Raw genomic sequence first — 12,007 nt, forward strand, 5'->3', positions numbered from 1 at the left:
GCAGCTCTTGTGAGGGCAGCGAGCTAAGAGTCCCTGGGCTCCCAGACCCCGCGTCCTGCGTGGCGAGGAGCGTTAGTCAGCTACTCCCTCCTACTCCTTCACCACGAAGGCAGCTTTTGTTAACCCGCCCGCGAACATCTTACTGTTTATTGGCTTCCCGAGTTAGACTCACTATGTCCAGGGCGGCTCCAGGTCTGCATCTGGCATTTCCTCTTCAAGTTTCAGTGCATGTCCCAGTGTCTCTCCCCAAATTCCACCCCCAGCTGCCCCTTTCCTTGTGCCCGGCGTGCAAAGCAGGCCAACAATGCCACTGGTTCCCCTCTGGGGGGCTGACAACCACAAACAGCCCGAGCCCCGCTCAATTTCAGCCCATCACTAACCCTCCAGACCCGTCCCCCAACCTGCCTGGACCAAGCCCTGACCCCCACGGTCTGCTTCTGTCCATGACTCCAACTCCCAAATGACCTAAATGTACCCAAACCATTTTGTCGTTTTAGTACAGAGGACACCAAGGATGGCCCTTTCTACAATGAGCCACTGTGATGCTTGAGCTGAAATGGCTCCTCTGAAGCCAAGGTGGGTCCACTCGGGAGGAAGGGAGATTTTCTGCTCAGCGTGGACTCAATGCCCACATCCTGGGCTTCACGTCACTCTCACATCATTTGAGATTTAAGGTAGTTTTTTCTCTTGGCTAAACGTTTATTGTGGAATTGATGGAAGCTGCCTGTCTGCAATGACTTCTAAGGCGTCTGGGCTCCAAATGGCTGTTGGTAAAAGATTTGTTGGGGACATGGAAGGTTTTGGACAATTCAGACTCTGTGGCTCAGTTTCTCCATTCGCCTGGCTGGCACAGGTCTGGAAGGAGTAATGTAAATGTCAGCTGGGAGCTGTTGATGAAATAGATCAAACAAAGCCTCTGGGAAGGTTTGCTGGGGTTGGGAAGCAGAATGACTCTCGGTGGCTGGATGCTGGGTGACGCAGGTGGGGCTGTAGAATCTGAGAGCGTGGTGCTGGGCAGCAGGTGGCCAGGGACCAGGAGCTCCAGCAGGTGGGCAGGGTCCCAGCCCAGCAGTAGGAGGACAGACGCCAGAGGCAGTGAGGTTTGGGTGCACCTTGCAGGGTCTTCTGTGATGCTGGATTCAGGGACAGGAGCCCAGAGCCTGGAAGGACTGAGAAAAGTCAAACAGAGCCCCAAGCCTGGGAAGGATAGAGCATCAGGCCAGGACGTGGGCTCATAGTAGCAAGGCAGAAAGACACACGCTCAGTCAGGAACCCTGGTGGACCCATGAACGCGAGGAAGAAGCTAAGAGCCCAGTCGCTGGAACTTGTTTGCCACAGAAAGGTTCTGAAATGATTGTGGCTGCCAGCTGAAGCCCCACCAGGCTGTTTACAAACCCAGACCTATACACAGCCCTGTGGGGCCCACACCTCTCCCTCATAACACTGGATGACGTTGGCTCTAGTCTCAGGCAGGAACTGCCCTCATGGAGGCAGAATGCCTGCCTGAGCGCCAGGCTTGAATCCTATCTCCCTGAGCTGCCCCAGTCAGAGAAATTTTTTGGTTTCCCAGTATATATAAAAGTTATATTTACACTACACCGTGGTCCATTAAGTGTGCAGTAGCATTATGTCTAAAACACAATGTACATACCTTAATGTTTTTAAAAACTTGTCGCTAAAAAAGGCTAACCATGAACCTTCACCGAGTCATAGTAGTAGTATCTATGGTCACTGATCACAAATCACCATAACAAATATAATAACAATGAAAACGTTTGAAATACTGTGAGAATTACCAAAATGTGACACAGAGAAATGAAGTAAGCAAATGCTGTTGGAAGAATGGCGCCGATGGACTTGCCTGATTCAGGGTTGCCACAAACCAGCAATTTGTAAAAATCTGGAAGTGAGATAAAGCAAAGTGCAGTAAAACAAGGTGTGCCTGTACTGAGCGGGCAAAACCACAACTGTCGATCTTGTCCTGGGGCCGGGCCACCCTGCACTGTACTCCTCCAGTCTCTGACGTGGGCGGGGGCGGGGGGGGACACTTGTTCACCTTCCTGTGATGTTAGGAGCACTCGCTGGACATGTTTTGGGGCAGTGGACATGGATTCCCGCCTCGTGTACCACAGGGCTGGAAGACGGGGAACTACGCTTCTCCACAGACGACAAGCTCTCACACAAGGTTTGGAAGGCAGAAGCCACGTGTGTTTCTCTGGCAGCCACAGAGGACGCATTCGGGAAATGCATGTTTTCGTAGCTGCCTCTGTGTTCCCCTGCTCGGGCCCACAAGGCAGCCCTGTCAGCAAGGCTTTCCTGCAGTTTTCTGACCTCTGGGCAACAGCACCAGCCCGTCGAGTCTTTGAATTCCACTCACAGTGACAAACCTGCAAGCTGGATACAACCTCTCCTGACATCCCTCCACCAGGCTCTCTGAAGGTTTGATTCCCTAATGCCCTACACCCAGTCCCTTCCCTTTGAAATACCTAGTATTGCTTCAGTTTTCCTAACTGGACCCTGCCTGTGACAGTGAACTCTGGTGGAAAATTTTAAGAAGCTCTCATCTACCCAAACATCTCTTTTTCTGAGGAGAAAACAGTGGTCCATAGGGAAAACACTCTGTCACGGTCACCAGTTTGCAGACTCGCTCCTTGAATCCTCACGGCCCAGAACCAGGGCCACCAGCCATGCGGCTACTTAGATGTAAATAAGTTACAATTGAAGCAAATTTAAAATGCAGCTCCTCAATTGCCGTCTCCACATTATAAGTGCTTGGTGGCCACCATATGGGAGACCACGCACATGTATATTCTAGTAGAGAACATTCCCGTCGCTGCAGAAAGTTCTTTTGGACAGTGCTGTTCTAGGCAATCGTCTGTAAATCTCTGCCCCTTTTGTAGAAGCACTAGAGGGGTGACTCCTTCCAAATCACTTGTGTTACAAATGGAAAAACTGAAACCCAGATTCAGATAGTGACTCAAGATTTCCCAGGAGCCGGACAAGGCCAAATCTTACTTCCCTCCACTAATTTGAGTCATCTGGTGGTTCAAGTCAAAAATGTTTATTTTCATGTCAAATACGACACTAATCCAGGAAACAATTTTCAGTCATTAAAAACACCACACAAACAAACAAACAAAAAAATCATTAAGAATGGTAAAAGAAAAACAAGTAAGTAGTTATTCTTATAAATAACCCATTAGCATTGATTTTTCAATGGATTCAACCAATTGCCTTTTAAATAATATGGTGCTAGGTTTCTTTTGATTATTATTATTCCCAAATCAAACCGTGTTTTGTATCTGATTCAGATTCAAAGATTCTAAGTAGGACTTTAATTCTTCTCTTTCCCTTTTTTTTTTTTTTTTTTTTGGCCACACCGTGCAGCCTGTGGGATCTTAGTTCCCCACCAGGGATTGAACCCGTGCCCCCTGCATTGTGAGCGTGGAGTCTTAACCCTAAGTAGGACTTTAAGTGGGATGTTGGCAACAATGTCTGTAAGAGCCGAGTGATGGAAACCAGGGTTCATTCTGTGAATCATGGCACACGTCTGTTTTCTACGAGTTGGTCACTGGGGGATAAATCCCTTCCTGATAAAAGGATCTAACTGGGTAATTTTTTCAAATCACTGTGGGAGCACGTTTTCTTGGAAGGAACCATGAGTGTTTTGTATGTAGGAGTAGTTATTTCTTAGAAGACGTTTTCCTCTTTAAGCCTTTCTGGAACAGATGTCTAGGCTCTGACCACCTGGGAGTCCAGGGGATGCCCCACTGTCAGGCAGTGAAGAATACGATGGGACACGGCGTCTGGGGTCCCTGAAATGGGAGTTTCGAAAAGAGCGAATAGAACCTTGAAGAAAAGCAATGTGCTTTTCCTCAACATAAGGTTTCCTCCCCCAAAACAGCGTCAGAGACTGTCGGAAGCTGGGCATCCTTCCAAAGGTTAGAGACGGGGCCAAAACATATCATTTTAGCCTTTTCGGATGGCCATTTCTGTCTCGGAAATGTTAAATACTGTCTCACCACGGTTGCCAAAGCCCATCCCTTGAGCACAGCCCGGCGGCGGGTAAGCTTCTGGGGACCAGGGCTGGGAGGCAGAGAGGAGTGCTCAACGTGCGTCAACTCCGAGCCGGCGGTGCAGCCTGCAGGGCTCGCTGGAGGCTCAGAGGTTCAGGAGAAGCGTGCTGGGTGGGAAAGGCCTGAGCAGCGGGCCTGTATTTGCCGGCTCACTGGTAAATGTATCTGCGATCTCTTCCTGTCTTCAGTACTTACTACGTTCCTTGCATAGTGAATCCTGCCTCTCTTTCGAAGCATCAGATGCTTGCCCACTGAGGGAGCTGAAGCACTGCGGAAGTGCGTGGCAGAAGGGCGCCTGACCGCAGGGGAGTTTTGAACTAAGCACGGCTCTTTCTCCAGCCTCTGGGGCAGCTTCCTGGCAGGGCCAGCGGCCACCTCTGCTGCAGGAGAGGCTGCCAGTGCCCTGCCCTCGCGCCCTCACCCTGCCTGAACATCCAGCGGCTTCCCAGGGCAAGCTCCTGAGCCCCGCCTGAGGGCGCCCCTGGCCACAGCCCTCCTCTCCGAGCTCATATCAGGCCAACCCTTTCTATCCCTAAATGGTCACTCTGGCAACTCGTTTGAAATAGTGTTTGCTCACACCTCCTACCAACCCCGGGAGGCAAGCTGTATGATTCCCACTTTCCAACAGGGGTGGAGGAAAGGCTTAAGGAGGTGACTTGGCCAAGGTCACATAACCGGAAAACGACAGAGCTGTGGCGTCAACCCAGGTCTCCCGGCTCCAGATGCAGTGCTCTCCTGCTCCACCCAAAGCCCAGAGGGGACGGACCCCTAGAACCTCGTGGGCCTTGTCACCGTGACCCACAACATATGGCCGTGACTGAGTCAGGAGAGGGAACATTTATCTGTGCTGGTCCTACAGTCACATCAGCTGCCTTGTCCTCGGGCAGTGGCTGTACCATCTGAGTAGACACAACAAACTTTTAATAACTCTACACAACTCTAAACCAGAAGTATATTTTTACTCTTGTGAGTCAGCCATTTATTTGTCAATGATGGCCAGTAAAGGAAAAGGCCCAGGGGCCATTTATAAACAGACCGTAGACCCTAGAGACCTCCCAGGGGAACCGAACTGGCTAGAAATGCACTGGTCCCTGCAAACTGTTCCACAGGAACAGACAAGCACTGGGGGCCGCCTGGGAAGTGGGTTGCAGGGGTGCCAGAGGCGGAGGAGATGTTCGCAGGAGACCGCATAGTGACAGCACATGGGCCTTGGGCAGACCTGCATCCCAGCTCCACTTGGGACCCTTCGGGCAGAGTGATTAGCTCTGCTGGGCCTCAGCTTCATCATCTGCGAAGTGGGCAAGATGATGCCAGCCTTTCAGGGCTTCGTGGAGATTAGAGATCAGGTCCATAGCGGGCAGTGCTCGAATGTCACTCATGACGGTGAACAGGGTGCTGGCGGTGACTGTGATGGTGGTATGATGGGAAGGGGGATTTGATCCGTATTCATTCTCCAAACAGGAACCGCATTAGCTGAACACCTACTGCGTGCCAGGTGCTCACCACGTATTGGGAGAGGAAGACGTGTGTAAATGCAGCCCCTCTGCAAAGAGTTAAGAAGTAGAGGAACAAGAGTTCTGTCTCGCTGGGGCACTGTCCGGCGGGACAGAGCTCAAAGGGCACACAGCCCATGACCAAGCAATTTCTTTTCCTGAGTATATCCCCAGTCGAATCTAGGATTGTGTTCTACAAGAAGGCATGTGCAAGAACACTCAACAGTTACTCCCAACAGTCAAGAACTTCAAACAACCCAAGCTCCCACCAGCAGCAGGATGAAGAGGTCGTGGTTTCTTCATCTAGGGGAATATTACACAGCAGCGAAAATGGACCAACCACTGCCACACACAACCCCGTGGATGAGTCTCCATCATAGCACCGAGGGAAGGAAGGCAGACACACGAGCACATGCCGTTTGAACCCATGTATACAACAGTCGAGAGCAGATAAAACTAACTGATGGTGACAGAAGTCGAAAGGGCAGTTATCTCTAGGGCTAGGGGTATTGACTGGGAAAGGGCACAAGGGAACTTTCTGGGTGACAGAAATATTCCAAATCATAACCTGAGAGGTGATCAAGAGAGTGTCCACATGTCTAAAATTTTATGGATATCGTACATATATATATATATATATATATACACATATATATATTTTAAGAGTAAGATATAATCATAGAAATGTCAAGACTGGAAACTACCTAAGAGACCACCTTGTGATGCAAACTCAAAAGTCTGCAAGGGCCAGGAAGATAATCAGAGTCACTGACATGGGCCAGGTGTAAGGCAACAGACACTAGGCTGCTGAGAGTGCTACCAAGGATAAGATCTGTGAGATACAGTGTGTTTTAAAATATGTCTCTTTGAACCAAAGAAAACGGCCAAGCTCTCATGCCCCCAGCCATCGGCTGCAAGTCTGAGGCCTCGGTATGCAATCCTTCACTCCCCAGTCGGGAGCGCAGGGGCCCAGAGACACCTCTGGCACAGCTGAGTGGTGGAAAGAGAGTGAGCCTCTTTCAAACACTGTGAAACAGGCAGCGGGCTGCGGTTCAGGGGCCCGGGCTGGGCAGTTAAAAGGTCCCGTTTCCATCCGAAAGACCTAAGACTCCTGGAGTAGGTCGCTTAACCTTGCTCAGTGCCTCCATTTCTTTATCAAATGGATGGTTCTTGAGTATCACCTGCTTGGCTACAGAAACTCCATCTCACGTCTTTGCCATTCCACCGGGGTGCCCCGCTCATTGAAGGTGCTCAGCAAACATTGCTTGGTCAAATTAATCAATCAGTCATTCTGGACCATATCAAAGGGACGTGCTGAGAAAAAGGGGTAAATATGAAAATACTCGGTAAGGTTATCAAAATGCAAGGTGCTAGCTGGAAGTCTATCACAGGAAGCCAGCTGTTAGCAATGATGATGCTGAGGACGCTTGGATTCAGATACCTAGTCTAGGACTACAACTTCTCCCTCTGAAGCAATTCAGCTTGGCCATCGCAAAGCAATTAGACCAGTCCCAAATCTGTTTGCAGACATCCTGTTTGTCCAATACGTGCTTTTAAATGTAATTTTTAACAGATGTATTTCATTAGGACTCTTTTGGTCGCAGGTGACAAAAACACAACACACTCTGGCTTAAGTAAATTGGCTTAAGAGTTTTTCGGTTCCTCTAATCAAATATCTGGGGCAGAGTGAGCCTCAGAGACTCAAAGGCTGTTCTCCCCTCCCACCCCTGACATTTTCTCTTTTTTATTCCAAGAAAAAAGAAACCACCAAACTGACATTCTCCTCCTTGATATATTCGGATGGTGTGGGAGAGAACTGAAAAGGGGGAAACCTTCTCACTGAGTGACTTTCGGGTCAGCTCCGTCCACCCACCAAAGGTGGGAACCACATTTGCAGGCACCTCCAGGCTCCCATCTTTCTCAGAGAAAGAGCACGTGCTTCCCAGCTCCAGTGAGGAAAAACCCTGTGGTAGACTCTGATTGGCCCAACAGGAGTCACATGTCCGAAGCTGGGCCCAATCACTGTGGCCCAGGGGTGGAGTCTGATGCAGACGTAACTACTGGAGGAATGCTGGGCCGCCAGCCCCAATTATTTCTGGTCCCTCAGACAACGATTTGTGGGGGTTTTTTTAGTCTCTACCCAACCACCTGCTTTTCCTCCTGTTACAGTTCCAGAAGGACGGTGAGTGAATGGGGGCATCAAGAAGAGAGGGTAAAGACTATTGAAGAAGGGGGAGAGGAGAAGAGAGAAGAAATGGTGTCTGGAGGGGTGCGAAATAGACGATTAAATTATGCGTAATGATTATTGTTTACAAGGCATCACTTTCCTCATCTCTTTGTTCCTCCACCAGAACCCTGGGAGGTGAGGCCAGGCTTCGGGGCAGGGATTACGTCCCACTCCACGGGGGAGACAGACCGCAGGGAGGTGAAGTGGCTGCCTGCATTTACTGGTTAGATTACGAAGAAGGGGAGGAAAAGGACCCAGAGTTTCTCGCTGCCTCCCCCAGATCTCCCTCTTCCCCTGCACTGCTTGCCAAACATCAGCCAGCGCCGGGAGTGTGAGGCTTACCAAAGCACAGACCACTGTTCCACGATTTCATTAATGTTTTCCTTTAAGTCGACTCTCGCTTTTTACTTTAAAAGTAAACTTTGAAGTATGGCTGACCATGGACAATCCGTATCTCTTGATATGTAGATTGTAAACAAAAGCAGGTACAAGAAAAGCAAAACAATGCTGTTCAGCCCTAGCTAGATATTGTTCCCTGGCCACGGCTCCACCCCCAGGCCTTGATCTGCCTTACTTACATGAGAAGATTGGCAGGTGTTAGAGGGAAGAAAGACCACGGCCCCACCGACTGAGACTCTCCTTGATGCCATCAGATGGCGCGGAGGAGAATGGAAAGGGGGAAAGCTTTCTCACTGGGTGACTCATGACATGTTAACACTCAAAATCAAATATGGAAAAGCGTGTTTATTATGGTTGTGTGTTCATTTTCAGGATATCTCTGCTTTTTCCTGCCCCCTTATTCCTTCCGGGTCTTAGTACATAATGAAACAGGGTCCTGCCACTGCAGCATTTGATGTCTTGTAACTGTGGCACAAAATAAGTAAAACAAAAATGTACGTGTGTGTGTGTGTGTGTGAGAGAGAGAGAGAGAGATGGGGGGGGGGGAGTAATACTCAAGAGAATGGAGTTAAATATAGGACCAAAGGGGATATTTCAAGGTACAAAAAAGGAAATATTAAGCCTATCAAAATGTAAAATATTGTTCTACTAGAATTGACTCTATGAAGTTTTTCAAAAACATAAACCTTAAAAAATTGCATTTTTAGGGGAAGAGAAACTTGTTAAATACAAGAATGTAATCAGAAAAATCCAAAATGTGGGTAATGCCACATGATAAATGACCTATTTCTTAACAAGTAAATTGCCAAAAGAAAAAAAGAAGAGAGAAACCAAAGGACTAAAAGCCACCAAATGCAACGTATGGCTTCTTTTAGATCGTGGTTCAAAGAACCCAATTTTTAAAACTTATGAGAAAATAGGGGGAAATTAATCAGGATCTTTATGACATTTAGGAATTTATTGCCAATTTGTGATCAAGGTATTGTGAACTTTTAAGGAGTCTCTCCTTATGTTCTAGAGATATGGACAGAAATAGAGAAGAATGAAATGATAGAAAATCCAGGATTCATCTCAAAGTCAAGGTTGATCCTGAGCTGATAAGGGCTGAAGCTTGGTGAGTAGTACACGAGGACATTCTCTACTCTTGTATATGTTTTAAAGGTTCCGTTATAAAAAGTTTAAAGTAAATCAGGCCTTGTAAACGTTAAGTCCCTCCTAAGTTATATTCTCCTAAAATGTGGGGAGCCCAGTCCTCAGCGTCTTCCAGGCTGCCCTTCTCTGGGCTGATAGAATCAAGGTGCTAAAGTAAAAGGACCCATCATTCTTGTCCGTCACCCAGCCAGTGGCATGACTCCTGGACACAGAGGCGGTGGGACCCTGGTCCTGGCTTTAGGGGAGGGGGTCCTGACCGGTCTTCAAAGGAGGCAGGTTTTGCCCATTTCACAGCCCACTGAGAATTCACAGTTCTCTAATTGTGAACCAAACATGAACCTTTTTTCAGCTAGGGAGCTCATTTATGCTTGGCAGACGGCAACATCTCATTTCAAAGCCAGGAAGGGAGGACTTTAAAAGATTTAAAACCCAACTCCAAAAGCTCCTTGGACATCAAATAGCTTTTTTGAGACAAGGTTTTGATGAGTTAAGAGCAAATGAATCAGAAACATATGGATTAAATTCCCCTTAAAATCCACATGGGTTTAAAAAATGAAGGGGAATGGAGTTTGGCAAATACCTTTTTCAGTTTTATCAAACCCCAAGCATTTTAAAAACAGTGTGAGATGGTTGGCAAATCCAAAATGCAGCTGAACTCATCCAGTGCTAACAGCGGATCTTGGGAAAGGATCTGCTGAACAAGTTGGGGACGCCACGCCAGGGTGGCTGTTAGCTTCTCCTCCATCCAACGAGGACAGGCCTCCCCTCCACACACCGGAAAGCTGTGAGCTGAAGCTCCGGCTAACGGTGCCATAAAGGGGTTCTGGTCTTTGTAGCCGCCGTTCTTCTTGATAACTGCCTTAAAGGAAATTAAGGGAAATTGCAAAAGGCAGCATTTCCATTCTGTTCAGGTCCCCACCCCGAATTAGAGACTCCCTCCAAACCCACCCTGTAGCCATCTGTGGGGAACCCAAATGGCGCTCAGCAAAAGAAAGTAATGTAGTCTCAGCTCTGTGTCTGAGATGGGGCCCCTCCCTCAGACTCTGGACAGAAACCGAGTACGTGTTCTTCAAGTCCCTCTAGAGGGAGGTCTGTGGTCAGGCATGCACTCAGGGGTCCCTCTGCGCTCAAAAGTGGACACCCAAAGCGGGTGACAACGGAGCAGCCCTCAGCCAGCCCTGGAGCCAACTCCTTTTTATTACAGGTGAGGAAACTGAGTGCTGGGGGCACAGGGCCCCCTGGGGTCACGTGTCGGGATACACAGCAGCAATGCAGGGGGGTGGGCGCCAAGCTTCCCGATTCCCAGGCCACACACGGGCCGCATCTCAGATCACGTGCTGCACAACCAGAAAACATTCTAGAGCACAACTAACGATGAGAATCCTTGTGGATGGAGTCCTGAGAGGGGTGCAAACGTGCATCAGTGGCCCCCACGTTCCTAGAATAAGCACCAGTTCTCGGCATGCATGTCGGTGCTATCTACGGGGTGGCACCTAATCCATCATATTCACGGAGGACCCGCTAAAGAGGTGGATGGGAAGAGCGGTGAGAGAATGGACTCAGGGCCGGCCTGCATCCCACGTAGAGCCGTGCGATGCTGAGTGAGCTAGCGAACCCCTCTGTGGCCCAGCTGGCTCGTCTATAAAACGAGGATGCTCATAGCTCCCGTCTGAGCGTGCGGTTGGCGGGACTGCGTGCGTTTCTACACGAAGGCTGTCGGCGTTGGTCTGGCCCAGGGGACGCGTGCGGTCAACGTCCACTGTTGTGGTTGTTACGCTGTGCCGGTCCCTGCAGATAAACGACCTCACCCCGCTCCATCCTCACCACCGCCCTGATGTCATTACCCCATTTGAGGGATGAGAAATCTGAGGCTCCAAGAGGCTGAATAACTTGCTAACAAGGAGCAAAGCCAGATTTCCAGTCTAGATAGGCCTGGTTCCCGGGCCACCTGGAACCCAGAAGGCGCCTCTGCTCCAAGTTGCACGGGCTGGATGTTCAGCCTTAGCTCGGCCCCTCGGCCAGCTCTGAGCAGTGGACAAGCTGCGTGACCAGTCACCACGGGCCTGTCTGAATCCAAAGCTTCCCACTCCTGTTAGCCAAGGAGAGGCCGCCCCCACCCTGACCTCAGCGCAGAGTCCAAGCCCTGCTCTGTGTCCTCCCAGCTGGGTAACCGTGAGCAAATTCGTTTACTGAGCCTCGATCCCCTCATCTGTAAAATGGGCCTGTTGTTGGTATTTACATCACGAGGCTGGAAAAAATAAATGACAGAGGCCTCTGCTGCTCTCGCTTGGCAGAGTTCCCAGCACTTGCTAGCTGCCCGACAATAACGGAGGCTCCAGACTGTGTCGTCACCCACCCTCCAGCCTCCACCTCCAGAAGGACAAGATGTCTCCATAACAGAGTCCTTCAAAGGCAGTTTCCTTTCTACAGCCCAGCCTCATGCCTCCCAGAACCTGTCTGGTGTCAAGGCACAGAAACACAACGAAATGCCAGGGCTCCAGTTGTCTGCGTGTCTCCACTGACATTTTGGGGTTGGCCTTTGTGGTCGTTTTGCTCGTGAACGTGCAGACGGCTGCATCTCATCACGCTTCAGGATCCAATACCAAACCAATCGCTACAATTCTAAGATGCCACCAAAGACGGGATCCTACAGATGGCCC

The sequence above is a fragment of the Eschrichtius robustus genome, chromosome 19 (genome assembly GCF_028021215.1).
Source record: "Eschrichtius robustus isolate mEscRob2 chromosome 19, mEscRob2.pri, whole genome shotgun sequence".
NCBI lineage: Eukaryota > Metazoa > Chordata > Mammalia > Artiodactyla > Eschrichtiidae > Eschrichtius > Eschrichtius robustus.